Source organism: Balaenoptera musculus, chromosome 17 (genome assembly GCF_009873245.2).
Source record: "Balaenoptera musculus isolate JJ_BM4_2016_0621 chromosome 17, mBalMus1.pri.v3, whole genome shotgun sequence".
Taxonomy (NCBI): domain Eukaryota; kingdom Metazoa; phylum Chordata; class Mammalia; order Artiodactyla; family Balaenopteridae; genus Balaenoptera; species Balaenoptera musculus.
The window spans coordinates 12043425-12058186 of record NC_045801.1 but is presented as its reverse complement, the minus strand read 5'-3'; positions in this window follow the sequence as shown (position 1 = coordinate 12058186).

Sequence of the window (14762 nt, the reverse complement as noted above, 5' to 3'; positions counted from 1 at the left end):
CTGGTGGCGCAGTGGTTGAGAATCTGCCTGCTAATGCAGGGGACACGGGTTTGAGCCCTGGTCTGGGAAGATCCCACATGCTGCGGAGCAACTGGGCCCGTGAGCCACAACTACTGAACCTGTGCGTCTGGAGCCTGTGCTCCGCAACAAGAGAGGCCACGATAATGAGAGGCCCACGCACCACGATGAAGAGTGGCCCCCACTTGCTGCAACTAGAGAAAGCCCTCGCACAGAAATGAAGACCCAACACAGCCAAAAATAAATAAATAATTAATTAATTAACAAAAGTGGTTGTTAAAAAAAAAAAAAGGAGACCAAGAGACATGGCATCTAGATGCAATATGTGATCCTAAATTAGATACTGGACCAGGAAAAATTGATATAGATGATATTTTGGGGACAGTTAGTGAAATTTGACTATGATCCATAGACTAATTAGTAATATTGTACCAATGTTAAATTTCCTGATTTTCATAATTGTATTGTGGTTATGGAGGTGAATACCCTTACTCTTAAGAACTACAGATTGAAGTATTTACCAGTAAAGGGACAAGATATCTGCAGCTTACTATCTTAAGGGAAAAAGTATATATATATATATATATATATATATATATATATATATATATATATGTATATACATGTATATATAAATATACATGTACACATACACATATATTAGAGGGAGAATGATAAAACAAATGTGGCAAATTCTAACAATTGGTTGAATCTGGATGAAGGGTATATAAGGTTTGTTTTTGTTTAATTCTTACAAATTTTTTGTAAGTTTGAAGTTATTTCAAAAATTTTTTTAAAATGAGACAGTCAAACTAGAAACCAATATTTCAGGAGAGAAAAAGAAGTAAACTGTAAAATCAAAGTCCTACATTCCTCAGGAGCTCAAAGGAGTGGAGCCTGGTTTCCATGAATTCTGTTGGCTGAGGCTGTGATTTTATTGTTGTGATCATCCTCACAAGGAATATATAATCATAGCTTCTCTATCACAGATGGTGACTGAAGTGGGGTAAGAATCCAGAGAAAATTCAAGCATCCCATTTGAGCTCTCCTCGTACAGTTTTGAACAAAGTTGTTTAACAAGACACCATTCAAGCATTTGGTCATGTATCTAATCAAGATTTATTGAACATCTATATTTTAGCACTGTGCTAGGTTCTTGAACAAAGATTTGAGTAATGTCTTTCCCCTCACTCAAGGAGCTTACAGTTCAGATGGACAGAGAGGAACATCAAAAGTAATGATAATCCAGAGTTGCAAACATTTTAGCAGAAATAGACTTAAGATGCTATTATGGAGGAAAGAACCAAGAGAGTAAAAAAAAAGTCTTAATCAGGAGATGATATTGATGTCTAAGTAGAGTTGTAGCAGATGGAGAAGGGTCTTCAGAGGGAGAAAAAGATGGTGGTCTGAATAACCACAGTATATCTGCAGAAGGCACATCACTTGATGTTGATGGACTCTAGGGTGTGTGATGGAATGAAAGTAAGAATGTGGAAAGAGATTTGTGCAAAGAGTTTTGTTTCTCTTGTGCTAGAGAGTTTGGGTGATTTCAGTATCCTCTTTATGACCCAAGTACCAGATATCTGAGTGTCTCTTAAATCCTACAGTTGACGGTTGTTGGTCACCATTTTCCTTTAATACTGAAATAAATAGGCTCAAGCTTCCATCTACATATACTGAAAAACCCAGCCATAATACATCCTCCTATTAAATCTGCTTGCATTCCTGTTGGGGAAGGTCACAAATTTCCCCTAGTCTTCCAAGTTTCTTTTCTGGGTTCTTGATCTCACTTATGTCTTGCCACTTGTGGCTCTTATCTTCCTAGCTTGAGTCAACCCAAATGCAGAATCTGGTCTTCTTTCCCTGTTTTGATTAAAGATTCAGAGAAAGAAAAAGGAAGTTTTTTTGGCGGTACTATGCAGAAAACCAAGAGAAATTATTAATAAGGTCTCAACTTCCCAGAGTTCTATAGATTCACTCCTCACAGAGGTTTCTCACTGGCTGGAGTCTTCCTTATGGATTTCCTAGCTGCCATATTAGCCAGGCACTCACTTTCTTTATATACTTCACTCTTTCTCTCCCATTTCCTGGGCTCCTCTCTACCTCTAGTTTGAACTACCTGAAAAAACTTCTTAGAGTTTTTCCATTTTAATGCACAGAATAATTTATCTTTCGCCCAAACTCTCAGCTCTGTCAGTCTTTAAAAACTATGAGTTATTATGGTTTTCTCCTAAACAAAAGGCCATCTATCTGAGGTTTTCAACTTTTGACAGCCAAAGAATTGGTGGAATCTTTGGCACTACAATCTTTCCTTTTATATGATTCAACATCTGGATGTGGCTTCACATGCATTTGTAAAGAAGGGAGCAGTATAAAGATGTATCCTCCCACCAATGTGTATTATTCTACCCCAAAGAGGGCAAATGTGGTTTTAGGTAATTATTTATTAAAAGGAGTAATTATCTTTATTTTCACTGTATTTCACTTCTGGAAAGAAGGGATTTTGTAACAGAAAGTACATGGACACTGGAGGCAGACAAATTTGAGTTCTTATCCTGACCCACTCTAATGAGTTATTTGACCTCACATAAAATATTCATCCACTCAGGGACCCAGTTTTGTCATCTGTAAAGTAGGAGCAGAAATATCTAGGAGAGTGATATCAGCAAAATTGCTGTATGGGAATTTCTAGTGCCTGTACCCTCCCAGAAACATTAAATTGAAAAATTATCTGTACACAAAAATACCTCCCAAGAGCTAAGAATTCCAGGTGAGGGAATATAGCACCTAGATGAAGCACAGACATAAGAAAAGACACATTGAGTAAGGTAGGAAAGATAGTTCACACTACCCCCATCACCTCTCTTCGAAATCCAGGCAACTCAGCATGGAAGGAGACACCCTCCCCATGAGAAAAGGAGAGTGAAGTGAGTGCCAGACTTTATAGTGGATCCCAGCACTGGTCTGTACCAACATCAGCACTACTCCCAAGACCTAAGTGGCTCCTGGTGGGCTGCCCTGAAACCAGGCCCCCAGCCTACCCAAGTGTCAGCCAGCTGTGAGGACCCAGGTAGTTCCAGGCTCACAATCAGCCACCAGGAACCCAGGCTCCAGGTGCGAACTTGCACCAGGCTCTCAGGTGGGCTCAGTGCTAGGCCAATTACTGCAGACCAAATCTTTCTACCCACTCCAGCACCAGGCCAGCTCCTGTGGCCCCAGCCTCAAGACCAGCTCCTCGGGATTCAGGCTCCAACCCCACCCCAGCACCATACTGGCCACCACAGATCCAAACTCCAGACCAGCCCCCAAAACCCCAGGTTCCAGGGTGACTCCCAAAGCCTCAGGTTTTGGATTCATCCTAGTGCCAAGCTAGTTCCATGGTAGAAAGGGGCAGAAATCTTATTCAAGTAATAATGGCTAAGAATCTCCCAAATCTTGGGAGAGATTTGGACATCCAAGTTCATGAAGCTAATAAGTCATCCAAATTTTCAATTCAAAATGATCTTCTCTAAGACACATTATAATAAAACTGTCTAAAAATTAAAGACAAAGAGAAAGCTTTAAAAGCAGCAAGAGAAAAAAGAATCCTCATATATAAGAGAACCCCCATAAGGCTATCAGAGGATCTTTCAGCAGAAATATTGCAGGCCAGGAGAGAGTAGGATGATGTATTCATAATGTTGAAAGAAAAAAAATTGTCAACCAAGAATACTTTACTTGTCATCAAAGTTTTCTTTCAAAAATGAGAGAGAGAGAAAGACTTTCCCAAACAAACAAAAAGTAAAGAAGTTCATCACCACTCAATCTGCCTTACAAGAAATGCTGAAAGGAGTTCTTCAAGCTGAAACAAAATGATCTAATTATTAACATGAAAACATAGGAAAGATAAACTATACTAGTAAAGGTAAGTATATAGTCAAATTCAGAATACTCATACTGTAATATAGTATTTTGTTAATCACTTAACTCTAGTATAAAGATTAAACAACAAAAGTATTAAAAATAACTATAGATACAATAATTTGTTAATAGGTACACAATATAAAAAGAGGTAGATTGTGACATCATAAAAACTTATGTGGGGGGAGTAAAAAGGTAGAGTTTTTGTATGTGATCAAAGTTAAGTTATTATCAGCTTAAAATATACCATATATACAACAAGGTGTTTTATGTAAGCCTCATGATAAAAAAAAACTAAGCTAAAACCTCCAGTGAATACACAAAAGATAAAGAGAAGGGACTCAAAGCATACCACCACAGTAAATTCACAAAGACAGCAAAAGAGAAAAAAGGAAACAAAGAAACTACAAAATAGCCAGAAAACAATTAATAAGTTAGCATTAGTAAGTCCTTACCTGTCAATAATTACATTAAGTTTAAATGGACTAAATTCTCCAATCAAAAGACTTAGAGAGGCTGAATGGATTAAAAAAGAAGACTCACATATATGTTGCCTACAAGAGATTCATTTCTGCTTTAAGGACACACATAAGTTCTAAGTGAAGGGATGGAAAAGGGTATTACATTCAGATAGGAACTTAAAGCAAGCAGGGTGGCTGCACTTATATCAGACAAAATAGACTTAAGTCAAAAACTGTATCAAGAGACCAAGAAGTTCATTATATAATGAAAAAGGGGTCAATTCATTAAGAGGATATATCAATTGTAAATATATATGCACCCAATATCAAAGCATCTACATATATTAAGCAAACACTAACAGATTTGAAGAGAGAAATAGACAACAATACAAAAATACAACAATAAATAATAGTAGGAGACTTCAATAACCCAGTTGTCATCCTGACAGAGAATAAGAAAACATTAAACTTGAACTGTACCTTAGATCAAATAAACAAACATATATATACACATACAGTAAATTCCACACTAACAGACATATATAGAATATTCTGCACAAGGCAGTAGAATACGCATTCTTTTCAAGCATATGCAAAACATCCTCCAGGATAGATCAAAATCCTAACTAGAGTAATTAGGCAAGAAAAAAGAAATAAAAGACATCCAAATCAAAAAGAAAGAAAGAAAATTTTTGCAGATGATATTGTCCTTTTTGAAAATTTTTATTGGAGTATAGTTGATTTACAATGTTGTATTAGTTTCAGGTGTACAGCAAAGTGAATCAGTTATGCATATTCATATATCCACTCTTTTTTAGATTCTTTTCCCATATATGTCATTACAGAGTATCAAGTAGAGCTCCCTGTGCTATACAGTAGGTTCTTATTAGTTATCTATTTTATGATATGATCTTATATATAGAAAACCCTGAAGACTCCACCAAAAAGCTGTTAGAACTAATAAACAAGTTCAGTAAAGTTGCAGGATATAAAATCATACACTAACAATGAACTATCTGAAAAAGAAATAAAGAAAACAATTCCATTTAAAATATAATGAAAATAATAAACTACTAAGAAATAAGTTTAACCAAGAAGATCTGTACACTGAAAATTATAAGACATTGATGAAAGGAATTGAAGGAAACACAAATAAATGGAACTAGGTGCTTGACAAATGGTACTTGCTATTAAATCCAATTATATTCAAGAGAAATGATAAATAGAGCTACTTGTAGTAAGACCTAATGATGTGCTATATACATTATTTCATTTATTTTATGTAATGATATGAGATATTATGTTCTTTGGTAGTTGAAGAACCCAAGGCTTAGAGTGGTTAAGGTGACAGAAAAAAATCACAAAAAATGAAAAAAAAAACAGATCAATTTAACAATAATTGATCATTACTGAATGTCTCCTCCTTGGTAAAACATATACTCTACCTAGTTCTTTATGCTAAAATGCTAAGACTTCTCTCAGATTCCTCTAATTCCCTCATACTTCAAAATTGATGCATCAGAAACTCTACCTCCCAAATATATCTGAAACCATCCAGCTCTCTTGACCTACATGGATACTCCCACAGTCAAGGCATCCTTGGATTTCTGCATCAGTCCCCTAACAGGGCTACCTGCTTTTTCTCTTATCCTCTACAGCTTCATTTCTACAGGAGCCATATTATATTTCTACATAATATATATTAAAGTAAATCTTATCTTGTCACTCTTGTGCTCCAAACTCTCCAATGTCTTCTCAGGACTTGTAGAATAATGCCAAAGCCCTTGACCATGGTCTACAAGACCCTGGCTGCTCTGACTTCTGTCTACTTTACTTGCTACATCTTGTGCCTTTCCCTCTGCTACTTTGCACTGGCCATGGCAACATTCCATCCTTATGTCTAACATTTCCATTTCTTTTCCACCTCATGGCTGTCCCTTCTGTCTGGAATGACACTTTCCAAGGTTTTTTTTTTTTTTTTCATGATTGACTCCTTAATATCATCTAAGTTCTAACTCAAATTTTACCTAGCCACCATCACTCTGCCACTCTGTCAATGTATGCTTTTACTTTCTTCATGCCAATTACTATTATATGCAATGCACTATTCAGCAGTTTGCTTGTTTTTAACAGTGTATGTACAGCATCTAGAATGCAAGCTTCTTGGCAGCAAGAATGTAATCTTATTCACTGCTGTACCATCCCACACTTTGAACTGTGCCCAGCACCCAGTAGGAGCTCAATAGATTTTTTTTTTTTTTGAGTAATTTTGACTGAAAGGCATTAATCTAGCCTATGAGAAAATTTAGCTTACAATTTTTAAATAGAACTATACCTAAAGTATTTTGAATCTTTATACTTATATCTGGGTTTTGTGAAGACAAGGATCATGTAAGTATATGAAAGATATGTCACAAATTTGAATTTATGGTCTTTAGTCATCATACTGAATGTGTGAAGTATAATATTAAATCTCTAAGTTTGGGAATATTTATTCTAAATATTGTCATTTCTCAACTGAGTTTGAAAAACGTCCTGAAAGTCCACAGACAAATAACTGAGCTCTACTTGAACCACTCCACTGTAGGGTATTTTATACTTCCCAAGACAGTCCATTCCGTTTCTGGACAAAAGAGAAAACTGCACTACCCTTAGAGAATATCTAGAACATAATTATTGATAAGAATATATTAGATGCTGCATGCAGTTGTCAGCACACTGTGGCCCATAGGTCAAATCCAGCCCTGCCTGTCTTACATAATCCTTGCTCTAAGAATGCTTTTTATATTTTTAAACTGTACAAAAAAAAAAATCAAAAGAAAGACATTTTCATGCCATATAAAAGTTGTATGAAATGCAATGCCAGTCTTCATAAGTGAATGCAGCCATGCCCATTCGTTTACCTATCATCTGTGGCTGCTTTTCCTACAGTGGAAGAGTTGAGCAGTTGCAGTAGGAAACATAGAGGCCAAAGAATATAATATATTTCCTATCTGGTCCTTTACAGAAAAAAGTTTGTAGTTCACTGCTGGGGATTATGCAAAATTGAGAAGTTACCACTTTCGAGTCCAGCTTTCAAGATCAATTGTTAATTTAATGGTATTATTAAATCTACAAAACTCTCATCTTTTTATAATTTTTGTCTTATACTTCTTGAATCTGCAAGTCTATTCAACTCTAAAATTAATTTATGCATATTTGTAAGTGTGTGTTAATAGAAAGTGTACTTTGTGTGTGTGTATGTGTATATGCCAAAGTCAGAGCTACATATGTGTAGATTTGTACCAAGAAATGAATATAAATGTAGAATATGGCCATTTTCGATCTCCCTGAAAAATTGTGTACATTGATGATCAAGGTTGAATAAAATTACTCAGCATAAAATGAAGGATTAAATTATCAAAATCATTTTGTTTTTAAATAGATAATCAGATGCTCATTTATATTTTGTGGTACCTGCTGCTGCATGTTCATTTTCTTAGATAATTTCTTAAGTACATAAACATGTATTAGGGCCTGTTTTCCTTATGAGTGTGATCTCATATGTGACTTCTATTTTCACTTTATTCTTATGATGCAGGCTTTGTTGCACTCAGAGAAGTGCAACAAAACAATTTCATTTTGGTGCCACTTTTAAGATGTTATTTGGATCATGGACATATACTTGTGTGGTCCTCTTCATTAAGATAACAGCTTTGTCAAATGTCACAGGATTCTTTCAAGGATAGGTCAAGTTTCCTATTTCAGTAAGCTTTCAGTAGAAAGTCAGTCTAACTCTGTGAAATGACTCACAAGCCAAGTCTATTTTGCAAAAATGATAGATCCTTGACTTCCAAGTTCAGGGATAAGAGCCAATGGTTGGCACTTTGCATCACAAGGGTAGCAGGTTCTCATGAGTAAGGAAGGAAGGAGTAGGGGAGAGTGGTGGAAGGAGTACCAGGCTGGAAATGGGATGCTAGTCTCACTCCGGTTTGGCTACTAACCAACATTGGGACTTTAACAAAATTACTTAATTTCTTGGTCTTCAATTTCCCTATTTTGAAAATCAAGGACTTACTTGAAATCAATAGTTGTCATGCTATTTAAAGCAGTGAACACTTTGATGAAATGAAATCCCTGGTGCAAGACTAAAAAATGAAGTAATGGATGTGTAACTGGCCTGGTGGAAGAGGGGAGCTGCTGGACTTTCACTTGACCCTTGGCAGTAGCTCTAGAAGCCCCTCTTCAGAGCTGAGGACTCTGCAGAACAGCCTGACAGCTATAGGACTGTTTACCAAGTTGTCATTTTCTGCTCCAACTAATCTGTGGATAGCAGTCGCCATGTGCATTGTTTGTATAAGCATTAATGCGTTGCATCTGCTGAAAAATAATGTGTTCTCTTAAATGATCAAGGATACGTATTGCAGGAATATTTTCATTATTAATGTGCTAGGCAAATCCTGCAGACAGAGATGGAGGCTGTCATCTCAACCCCATGCACTGTCAGTGACAGTCACCTAGACTCAGTAATTGCAAAGGAGATTCAGGGTGTTTAGGTTGTGGGACTTACTCTGAACTTTCACATCTGTCTCTCCTGTTATACTCAAATTCTATGAGGGAAGGGTCTATATTTTAACCTTCTTCTTTTACCAGTGTCTAGTCCAGTACTTAGCAATAGAAAATGCCCTGAAATTTTTCAATAAATGAATAAACAAATGAGAGCTTCTAAGTTCACCATACAGATTGTCCAATTGATACACTAATAATGAATCATTATCTAAAAAAAAAAAAGGAGTAAATCCTACCCGTTGGAGGATTAAAGTCATTGAACAGTAAGAACCCTGGACCAGAAGTCCCTTTCCTGCATTAACTCTGCTTGTCATCTCGGGTACCTGTCTATAAATCTCAGTCTGGAGAACACTCTAGCACTGTTGGTGGGAATGTAAATTGATACAACCACTATGGAGAACAGTATGGAGGTTCCTTAAAAAACTAAAAATAGAAGTACCATATGAACCAGCAATCCCACTACTGGGCATATACCCTGAGAAAACCATAATTCAAAAAGAGTCATGTACCACAATGTTCATTGCAGCTCTATTTACAATAGCCAGGACATGCAAGCAACCTAAATGTCCATCGACAGACACATGGATAAAGAAGATGTGGCACATATATACAATGGAATATTACTCAGCCATAAAAAGAAACGAAATTAAGTTATTTGTAGTGAGGTGGATGGACCTAGAGACTGTCATACAGAGTGAAGTAAGTCAGAAAGAGAAAAACAAATACTGTATGCTGATATATATATATGGAATCTTTAAAAAAAAAATGGTTCTGAAGAACCTAGGGGCAGGACAGGAATAAAGATGCAGATGTAGATAATGGACTTGAGGACACAGGGAGGGGGAAGAGTAAGCTGGGACTAAGTGAGAGAGTGGCAGGGACATATATACACTCCCAAATGTAAAATAGATAGCTAGTGGGAAGCAGCCGCATAGCACAGGGAGATCAGCTCGTTGCTTTGTGTCCACCTAGAGGGGTGGGATAGGGAGGGTGGGAAGGAGATGCAAGAGGGAGGAGATATGAGGATATATGTATATGTATAGCTGATTCACTTTGTCATACAGCAGAAACTAACACATCATTGTGAAGCAATTATACTCCAATAAAAATGTTAAAAAAAAAAATCTCAGTCCGAGAGAGATAAACCACACAATCTCTAAATTTCCTCCCAACACTGATATGCCATGAGGCTATGATTCAGTTGACTCAGGAAATAATCCTTTTTAAGTTTTTGTCATAAATTATTCAGGTAATTACTGTAAATCTTTTTTTTTTTAACATCTTTATTGGAGTATAATTGCTTTACAGTGGTGTGTTAGTTTCTGCTTTGTAACAAAGTGAATCAGTTATACATATACATATGTTCCCATATCTACTGTAAATCTTTACATCTAGATCCTGCTATCTGCAAACTCCATGGATTCTCCCTAGTGCAGCCTTTCAAGGACCATGGAGAAACATCAAACGACCTCAGACCACACTTAAGACATTGATCCCTTCTTCTGCACTGTCCAACAAGCCCCTCCCCCTGCTATTACCTTGAAAGGTGTACCTGGATTTCCTGTTCTGAAAGGTTCAGGGACAGGGGACCACACAAAAATGTTGACACGAGATGACCACTGTGACCTTAAGCTGTTAGAGAAGCTCTCCCTTGTATCTGGCATCAATGTGGGAGAGAACTGCAAAAGTGGAGAACTGTAGATATTTCCAGTATTTTATCAAAGAAATTGTACTGGATATATAATGTCAGTAGCTGTATCAGTCAGGGTTGTTTGGGGACAAACAAACAAAGCCTGTTCCCTGTAACATAGCAGCATCACTGATTTCACAGGTATCCAAAAAAATGGAAGGTTTCCTATTTTTGTATAACTCATCAAGGATTGCTTCTGAACCCCAAATCTTCTGGATAGGAAGAAAAAGAAAACCCTTGCCAGCTAATGACACTTCAGTTTTTTACAATACAAATGGGATTCCTAACAGTTTAAAAGAATCTTCTGGGAGTAAACTATCAATATTTCCACCCGTTTCTCTTTCTTCTTCCCAGGATGACACCTACATGAATCAGAAAACTCTCTCTACCTTCCTGAGGGAGGATGGAGGCTTTGAATCCATGGGTGGGTCCTTGTTCCACTCTCTAGCCCTTGCTGGCTTTGATGGAGGTGATGCCTCATTCCCAGCTGGTCCTTATTTGCCTGGATGTATTCACTGCAGAATGAATGTTCTGGTATGTTTCATAATTCTTGGTCAGCATCCAGCTGAATTTAAATACCAGATGAACCACTTCATAACTATGCAAACTTCTTAATCAAGCTATTTGTCCTGTCCTTAGCTTTTCCTTCTGTAAAATGAAAAGTATTTTGAGGGTTCCATGTGATAATACATGTTCAGTGTTTGACATGTAGTAAGCACTAAATAAATGTTAACTATTATTGTTATGGAAATTAGATACTAGGCACGGCAAACAGCAAATTTAGGGGCACAGTGAGATGCAATTGCATGTTAGCTATCGTTGTTAAATCTAGTTTCAGAGTCTAGGTCTTCTAGTCTCAAGGTTGGTTTCAAACACACTAGGCTGAATGACCTTTTGCGGACTATAGATAACCCCAAGTATTAAGCATCAGCCTAGGTACATTTCTCAAGCTTTTCTCACATCAGGCATTAAAACCAGTAACCAGACAGTTATTGATAAGCAATCAAGCCAATATTTTTTTTGAGAAACTCAAGAAAGAAGGCACTTTCATCTTTACTCTGTCTGGCTTTCAATCATTTCCTTATAGATCTTGCAACTTGACAATCATTCCAATACTGACTGTTAAAAAAAAAAAAAAAACAAAAAACTACAGGGCTTCTGGCTGTTGGGCCATTGTACTTTCTAAATTAATCATTTCCAATGTGTATATATCTGCATTGGTGGTTTCACTGACCAATAAGTTTATATTCCCTTACCAGGAGCTCTGCCTCTCTTTTTGCTCACTTAGTCATTTTGTTCACAAGGATATCACATTTTTAGTTTTGAAAGATCTTGGCCTTTATTCTTATTAGACCTCTAGTCAAACTGTTCTTTCATTTCCTGTACGTATTTCATGAACGCTAGCAGGTAGTCCACTAATAACAACTTTAATCTTTCAAAAAACTTAGTAGCATCTGCAAGGTGATAGGATTTGTGTCATGAGTTGAGAATGAACACAGTAAGAAACACAGCTATTAACTCTTGCCTTGACTACTGGGGGATACCATGGTGGAGTTTATGTGTTGAAAGGGTTCTCGGAGGTCATTTAGTTTAACTGATGGTGGAAAACAATGTCTTCTATACCATTTGGATCACTTCCGTCCAGCTGCTGTCCCAATTTTCTTCTTTTCTCACCACATTTAAAGAGCTTTCTGTGTATGTTTCTCTATTTTCTTACCTCCCACTCCATTTTGACTTCTGCTTCCATCACTTTTTGGCAATGACTGTCCAAAAGGTCTCAGCAATATCCAAATCTCCAGTTTCAGGCAATCTCTGCACTCACCACATTTTCTTGACTTTTAGATAATGTGGACCCCTATGTTCTGCAGACAGTCCTCCTTTGACCTGGCTGGTGCAATAGTCTTCTGTTTCCACCTGCACTTTCGGTCACTCCTTCTCAGAGCCTTTTCACGGTTATTGTTCCTCCACTAAATAGATATAAAACAACTCAGGGTTCCTCATGGCTATCTTGCTGTCCTGGTCTAGAACTTCTCCCTAAGTTGCATTTTCTGTGCCCATGGTTTCATTAGCACCTCAAAGGCTATGACTTTCACACTGATATTTCCAACTTAAGTCTTTTTTTCCAGGCTCTAGACCTCAACCTGAATATCTAATCACTGATTTGACATTTCGGCCTGGATGTTTCACAGGTAAATGCAACACTGACCTCATAATTTTTTTCCCTAGGAAATATTCTCCATCTATAGTGTTTCCTACCTCAATAAGTGACATCTCTAGCCTTCCACTTGCCTAGTCATCTTGGACACATATTTAATAATATTCAAGTCTAGGCAAGACCCCTGCTAAATATTTTTTAATTCAAGCATGTATTTACAGTTTCACTGCCCGAGTTCTAATCCAACCCACCACATCTTTCTCATGGACGCTTTTCAGAATCTTCTAACAGGACTTCACCCTTCTCCTTCTTGTCCCTCTTTTTCCTCGTGTCCTGACAAAAATGATCTTTGAAATGCCTTCCTGACCTTGTAACTGCACTCATTAAAACCTTTCGATGACTTCCTATTAGTCTTAGGATAGAGACCAGCTTTCATATGTCTCGTTTCTTGTCCCTCCCTAATTCCACGGCCTCATCTTATGCCACTTTCCTCCTCCGTCATGTTCTCTCAATCATTTGGCTTCTCATTCACCCACAGTGCCCAAAATTCATCCCCAATTTACTATTCCATCTGCCGTTCCTCCTTTCCAGCTAACTCTTACTCATCTGTCATATCTTGGCCTAAATGTTATTTCCACAGTGATGTTTATCTGAATACTCAGACCAGATTACACCTCTTTTATATTCTCTCATTTCACAATATATTTATTGCAACTATAAATATATGATAATTTGTATGATAATATGTTTTATTCTGTTTCTCTGGTAGACTGTAAGAACTATGAAAGCGGGGGGGCTATCTATATTACAATTTTTCTTTCTATCTTCATCACTAGCCCAATCTAAAGTTATTTGTTGAATGAATGAATGAATGAGTTGGACATACATCTTCCGCTTAATGTTTTAAGTTGCTCACAGGAAATTTAGCATTTTTCCCAGTTACTTTATTCTGTGTCCCTCACTAATTTGTGGTGAATAATGCCTAACTGGTGGTATTGTTGAAATGAGTGAATATATTTTACACCTATTACTATGTTAAATTCTCCAGGAGCAAGTATTCAGAGCATATCAGCCAGATGAATTGGAAGTATGCAAGTGGCCAGGGGGCTAACTTGGTTCTGGAATCTTCTACTTATTTTCTGAAAGGCGAACCATGGTTACAAAGTTGGCAACCTCAGCATCAAGACTAGAAAAAAAATGGAGGGTATTTATGGATTAATTTCAATACATTTGTACTTGAAGAGTATCACATTTACTAGTGATGTACCCTGGGGAGAAGCACAGCTGGATTTCTGAGCCCTCTCACCCCCATTGACTGAGTCAGGCTCACAGAACTATCTTCTGTGGTCCAGAAATAGAATGGACTCTTGCTTCTGTGAGGGAACCATTCAAGGTACTCAGCACTTTTGTTCACTGTCACAGCATTGATCTAGAGAGCCAAAGATACATCTTCAACACCACCTTCATATAATTAACTCACTTAAAATCATTTCCTTTTTCAGGGACTGTGGTGAAGACCCAAAGAAGAATGCTAGATCAGGCAAACCTCAGCACATCTGGTGTTCTTCCTTTCACCACCACGGAGTGGGAGGGCCAGGTGCCTTTCTAGGAAATAGAATTTTCTGAATTGGTCTCTTGTCATGTATTAGTTAATAGTGGAAATAGCCAAAAATAATTTGAAGAAAGCAGCCACCCATCTACCTACCTACCTAAAACATAAACTGGTAATTCTACCAATTCTCTCTCCCTTTCCCTCCCTCCCTCCCTCTTTAAAATGTATTGGTTTTATACACGGATGCACAAACAAATATCATCCTCACCACCCTCCACCCTCACTCTGAGCCAGTAAGCAGATTTTTCAGTTTGAATTTAATTGTGAAGAAACGTAAGAGACAAGAAAAGGCAGTGTAGAACAGGACTTATGAAAGGGAGGCTTTTGAGTCAGGTGGACCCCTTTTGAATCTTGAGGCATCTTGCACGCAGTGTAATC